We start from the raw sequence: 6,676 nt of genomic DNA, 5'->3' as shown, positions 1-6,676 counted from the left end.
CCATACAGTGACATGAATCAGCCATGGATTTACATGTGTTCCCCATCCTGATGGGTACTTTATTTTTGACAAAGGAGGCAAGAATATACAATGGGGGCAAAGACAGCATCTTCAATAAATGGTGCTGGTAAAACTGGACAGCTACATGTAAAAGAATGAATTAGAACACTTCCTAACACCATAAACAAAGATAAACTCAAAATGGATTAAAGACCTACATGTAAGACCAGAAACTATCAAAATCTTAGAGGAAAACATAGGCAGAACACTCATGACATAAATCAAAGCAAAATCCTCTATGACCCACCTCCTAGAGTAACGGAAATAAAAACAAAAGTAAACAAGTGGGACCTGATTAAACTTAAAAGCTTTTGCACAGCAAAGGAAACTATAATCAAGGTGAAAAGAAAACCTTTAGAATGGGAGAAAATAATACCAAATGAAACAATTGACAAAGGATTAATTTCCAAAATATACAAGCAGCTCATATAACTTAATACCAGAAAAACAAACAACCCAATCAAAAAGTGGGGAAAAGATCTAAACAGACATTTCTCCAAAGAAGACATACAGATGGCTAACAAACACATGAAAAGATGCTCAATATTGCTCATTATTAGAGAAATGCAAATTAAAACCACAGTGAGATACCACCTCACACCAGTCAGAATGGCTATCATCAAAAAGTCTACAAACAATAAATGCTGGAGAGGGTATGGAGAAAAGGGAATGCTCTCACACTGTTGTTGGGAATGTAAATTGATACAGCCACTATGGAGATTCCTTAAAAAACTAGGAATAAAACCACCATATGACCCAGCAATCCCACTCCTAGGCATACACCCTGAGGAAACCAAAATTGAAAAAGACACATATATCTCATTGTTCATTGCAGCACTATTTACAGTAGCTAGAATGTGTAAGCAACCTAGAAGTCAATCAACAGATGAATGAATGGATAAAGAAGTTGTGGTACATATACACAATTGAATATTACTCAGCCATAAAAAGGAACACCTTTGAGTCAGTTCTAATGAGCTGGATGAACCTAGAACTTATTACACAGAGTGAAGTAAGTCAGAAAGAGAAAGATAAATACCATATTCTAATGCAAATATATGGAATCTGAAAAAATGATGCTGAACAATTTACTTACAGGGCAGCAATGGAGAAACAGACATAGAGAATAGACTTATGGACATGGGGAGAGGGGAGGAGAGGGTGAGATGTATGGAAAGAATAACACGGAAACTTGCATTACCATATGTAAAATAGATAGCCAAGGGGAGTTTGCTGTATGGCTCAAACAAGGGTCCTGTATCAACCTAGAAGGGTGGGATGGGGAGGAAGATGGGAGGGAGGTTCAAAAGGAAGGGAATATATGTATACCTATGGCTGATTCATGTTGAGGTTTGACAGAAAACAACAAAATTCTGTAAAGCAATTATTTTTCAATTAAAAAAAAGTATAAAGTTTGAAAAAAAAAGAATATGTGATCCACACGCATGCACGCACAGACACACACAGACACACACACACACACACACACACACACACACAATGGACTATTACTTAGCCATAAAAGAGAATGAAATACTGTCATTTGCAGCAATGTGAATAGAAATACTGTATATATCACTTATATGTGGAACCTAAAAAATAATACAAATGAATGTATATATAAAATAGAAACAGACTCACAGATAAAACAAACTTGTGGTTACCACAGGGAAGATAGAAGTGTGGAGGGACAAATCAGGGGTGTGGGATTAAAAGAAACAAACTACTATATATCAAATAAATAAGCAACAAGGAATAGATAAGCACAGGGAATTATACTCATTATCTTCTATTAGCCCTGTGTTAAAGAATCTGCCTGCCAATGCAGGAGACACAGGAGACTTGAGTTCAATCCCTGGGTCAGAAAGATCCCCTGGAGGAGGAAATGGCAATCCATTCCAGTATTCTTGCCTGGAAAATTCCATGGACAGGGGAGCCTGGTGGGCTACAGTTCAAGGGGTCGCAAAGAGTTGGACGTGATTGAGCATGCGTGCACTATCTTGTAATAACTGTAATGGAATACAATCTGCAAAAATAATGACTAACTATGCTATAGATGTGAAACTAACACAATATTGTAAATCAACTATACTTCAATTTTTAAAAAAGAGAACGTGGTGGGAGAAAGGAGGCTGACCTAAGAAAGAAGTGTGGAGATGCTAGTATTTAAGTGACCGGCAAGGAAGAGGCATCAGAGGAATTTAGAGGAGAGAAGCAGAAGTGAATTGGGTTGGAAGCCAAGGCAACAAAGGGAGTCCAACGTCTGACATGCCCTTGAGAAGTCAAGCCGGATGTCGGAGAGACTGCTGAGCCTGATTGGCAGCAAAGAAAGCCGATGTTTCATGACCTTGAGGGGTATGTTGGCCAATCTTCAGGGATTAGGGAATAAGTGAGTACTGGGAAAGCCAAGGACAGAGCCTCTCTCCCTCACGCCTCAGGGAGAAGCAGGAACTTGTGAGTGGGGGTGGGCGGGTGGGAAAGGCATGGCTGTGACACAGGGGTAGGCAACCCAAAGCAAAATGCTGACCCAGTGGGCACCCCACAGCTTCAAAGCAAGCTTAGAAAAGCAAGTTCCCCAAAGGCCTTAGATGATGACAAGCTTTTCTTTCTCACGAAGCTGAGGCAGCTCCTTTGATAAGGCCCCTCTCAAAACTGGTGATACTCTGACAGTCCCTCAGAGACCACAGGGAAAAGGATCCCACAATCAATTATCATCCGGGTGCTCCTCACTGGTCATGGAATTTGGCGGGTCCCTATATGCCGCGTTCCAGCTCAGGATCTCTCCTCTTCAGACTCAAGGGTAATTACCACTCTGTTTATTTTATAAAAGATTAATGGTCCCCCCTCCTCATTTCTCAAGGACAAACTTTCGTCTGTATAGAGTGAGTCATTAAGTATATCAGCTCAACTGCTCTGGTTGCAAGATTACAGATATAAAAATCATCTGATTTTGACAAAAAACAGCTGCAGCTTTTCTTATTCTCTTGAGCCCACCATCACATGCAGGGAGAGGCAGAGAATGTGACTGGTCAGGTCATGTGATAGAGAGACACATGACCTTCACCTTCATCAGCAATCTTCCCAAGGTCCTCCAACAAGTCACCTTCGCTAAGAAGTCCCTCTAGGACACTTTAACTCTATTCAACCTACTCTCAAGAGCTACTCCCATGAATAAGGTGGAAAATGAAGGATGAACAGGAAGGGACATTTATGCTCGGGAAGTTTACAATCTACCAGTAATACCATAAACAAAACTCACTTAAGAACTAGGACTGATGGTGGTCGAGGTGTTGAGCAAAGAGCTTAAGAAGGCAAGCTCAGCCCTCAGGCAAGACTTTCCAGGGGAGGTGGCGTTGAAGTTCATCTTAAGGGACACTGATTGTGTGTGTGTGTGTGTGTGTGTGTGTGTGCATGCATGCATGCACATGTACACACAAATGCACTGGGGTTAATCAGAGGGAAAGCAAAACATTCCAGGAGAAGGTACTTTATTAAACAAACACATGGAGGCAGAGAATTGCAGTGCATGGGTAAGGTGTGGGAAAATCAGAGTTGGAGGAGGCTTTTGGAGATTCACAAACTTTGATGTGTGTTAGATCCACCCAGGCAACATGTGACACATTCACTAGCCCAAGCCTTGCCCTTGGGTTTTACAAGCTATGCTGCTGGGACTTGAGGATGTTAATGATTAACCAGGGTCCCATTGCTCATTAATTAGCAGCTGAACTAGCTGGAGAACCTGTTTTCAGGGAAGGACAAGTTCTTTCGTTTGCTTATTTTTTGGTTTTGAAAGGACCTGAGGTGTAAGATTTATGAAGTGAGTTATAAGAGAGAAGACCAAAGAAGCAGGTTGGACTCAAATTATGGAAAAATTGGATTAAAGGGAAAGGAAATCGGAATATTTCTATCAGCACACAGGGTTACTGAAGATTTCAGAGGGAGAAGTGGTATTGTCAAAGTCATCAGAAAAGTGATCTAAGAAAAAAACTTAAGCTTTGCCCTGTTGACTGGAGACAGAATCACACTGGCTTACAAATCTCGTATCTTCCTGTCAGCACAGTGCCCCCACCCTCATCTGAAGTAGGTTCCTCTGGAAGTCCACAGAGGCCAGCTTTTTTCCTCCTTACATAAATCATGAAATATCTGTGAGAAAATATCACTTCATCAAGCATCTTTCAAAACAGCTCATTAAGTCCCCGGAATGCAGTCAGTGGGAGGAATGCACATTTTCATCTAGTTTCTGGCCCAAGGGCAATATGTACCCAGTCTCCTGCCCTAACTCACCTGGACTGCCTCCATGGTAGGAAGAGTAGCCACGAGTCTATGCCTGAGAATAAAGGCAGAGTAGAGGTGGGCGACCAACAGTAAACCAGTAACAGTAAACCAGGAGTTGGGTCTACAGATGGTAGGCCTCTCTACAACATGATGGGCAGATGAAGAGCTAGAGGATCACAACTGTGTTGCTCCTGGAGGTCTGGGGGCTGAGGATCTGGGCCCTATTTATGTCTACCTGGCTTATCAAGAACTGAGGGAGAAGGATGGGAAAGGTAGTGAAATTTGTACTTCCTTTAGCTCAACAGTTATTTATACTGGGTAACATGTGTATGTGCATGCTAAGTCCCTTCAGCCGTGTCTGACTCTCTGCAACCCTACGGACTGTAGCCTTCCCAGGCTGCTCTCTCCAAGGGATTCTCCAGGCAAGAATACTGGAGTGGGTTGCCATGCCCTCCTGCAGGGGATCTTCCTGACCCAGGGATCGAACTTGCATCTTTTACAACTCCTGCATTGGCAGGCAGGCTCTTTAGCACTAGCGCCACCTGGGAAGCCCAAACTGGGTATTACTGGCATTGGAAAGATAGCTACTTGGGCTGCCAAGCAGGGCTGAGATGCTGGTGGTGGGGTTTGATGGTGATGGCCCTGTCTGAAGGCCTCAGGGTGTCTCCCACTTTTCCTGCTGTTGATGCCCAGGCCTCAGTCCACTCAATGTCACAAGGGGAGGCAGAAGCCAGAAATAAAGAAATCTGGATCTCAGGACTCATGCAAGCCAACTTTAGCTAATTGCTCAGCCATTCTGGAGCTGCAGTCAGTGAGGCTGCCTCAGCCTCTCAATGTGTCCAAACAAGATTGACAGAAGAAGCTTCCTGTTTTTATTCTGGAGATGTTCATATCCAGATAAACTCCATACCTAAAGAGTGTGCTGAAAATCTAAGCTCCAGAGATATTACTATAAGGTCGGGAGTCCATAGCTGTTCCCACGGATGTGTACATAGCCAGTTATGGAGTCACTCCCACAATGAAGCAAGGCAGCCTGATGTAACCAACATAGAGCCTGGAGATCATCATAGCTCCTTCTCAGAATTCAAATACCTCTTCAAGGGATTGCAAAAAAGTCTTTCATATATTTTGATTCTGGGTGTAAAACTTGTCATGCAGCATGTAACAAGAATTGCTCTTGGAACTGGACTGCTCACAACTTTAATATATGCAAATGAAAGCATTGAAACCAGGTTTTTCTAAGAGAAGGGTGCTCAGAGATTCAGTGTGTTTGATTACTGGTAGTCTTAGCAGGATTTTCCATTCTTTCATATTACACGTTTTACTCTCAGTCACTTCATTACAGCTTAATTTTAAAGATTCCTACCGTAGTCCATTAGAGTTTCTGGGAAGTACTTTGGTTCGTTGGAATTACAGGCTTCATTCTGACATTCCTCTTCATGGGCTTAAAATGCCTATTTACTTAAAATGCCTTCTTTCATCATGCCTTTTAAATCCTAGAATTACTGGTATATGCTTTTAGAAGAATTTTGTCAGTATTAGCAAACTTTTGTTCCCATACTAGTTTGGTTTCATTACCTTATAAGCTATGCGGAGTTTAGTAACATAATTAGATGGATTCTTGGAATATTGCTGGTTTTATTCTACCTCATACTAAACCTTTTGGACTTTTTTTGACATTAAGAATTTTCAGACAGGTTTTGCCAATATTTTTTACATGACCAAGTTATGGAGTGGCTGCCAGCAAGAGACAGTGTTCAGATGCAGATGATATTTGTTCAATATGTCAAGATGAATTTCAAAAGCCAGTTCTTCTCATCTGTCAACATATGTTTTGTGGAGAGAAAAAGCATGACCACTGTACAGAACTGTGATTTCAGACCATATAAACAAATGGAAACATGGAGTCACTTCATCACAGCTTTGAATATGTGAAGTTTTAAACTTCACATTAAGGTAAAAAAATACCAATTTCATTTGGTTACAGTGACTATTGATAAAGGCATTAGAATAGGTTTTCAAGACTAGATGTTAAGGAAAATGTTTCCAAATGGTTTTAAAGTATTACAATAAGACTTAAGTGTGTAGTCCAAATTATCAAAAGATTAAATGAAAGAACTCCATATTTAAAAGTATATGTAAGTTAATGTTCAACCTAATGCACATGCAACATTTATTCTTCCTAATTACTTGACAGATAGTGTTAAACTGTAAATGTGTTTGCTTATTAATGCTACCAAAATGATAATTGCATAACTAGAACTTGTAGTTTTATGGGAATTCAGCAACTCTTTCTGACATCATTTTCAAAATAAAAACCATTTTTCATACTGTTTTAAGA

The 6,676-nt window shown here is 40.9% G+C and overlaps 1 pseudogene; it reads left to right on the top strand.

The window, feature by feature from the left end:
- Positions 1–5,005: 5,005 nt before the first annotated feature.
- On the top strand, positions 5,006–6,262 carry LOC133046472 (E3 ubiquitin-protein ligase RNFT1-like; annotated as a pseudogene).
- Positions 6,263–6,676: the final 414 nt, after the last annotated feature.

This window comes from Dama dama, chromosome 25 (genome assembly GCF_033118175.1).
Source record: "Dama dama isolate Ldn47 chromosome 25, ASM3311817v1, whole genome shotgun sequence".
Lineage (NCBI taxonomy): Eukaryota > Metazoa > Chordata > Mammalia > Artiodactyla > Cervidae > Dama > Dama dama.
The sequence above is the reverse complement of the archived record's forward strand: the minus strand, read 5'-3'. Positions and strand labels throughout refer to the sequence as shown.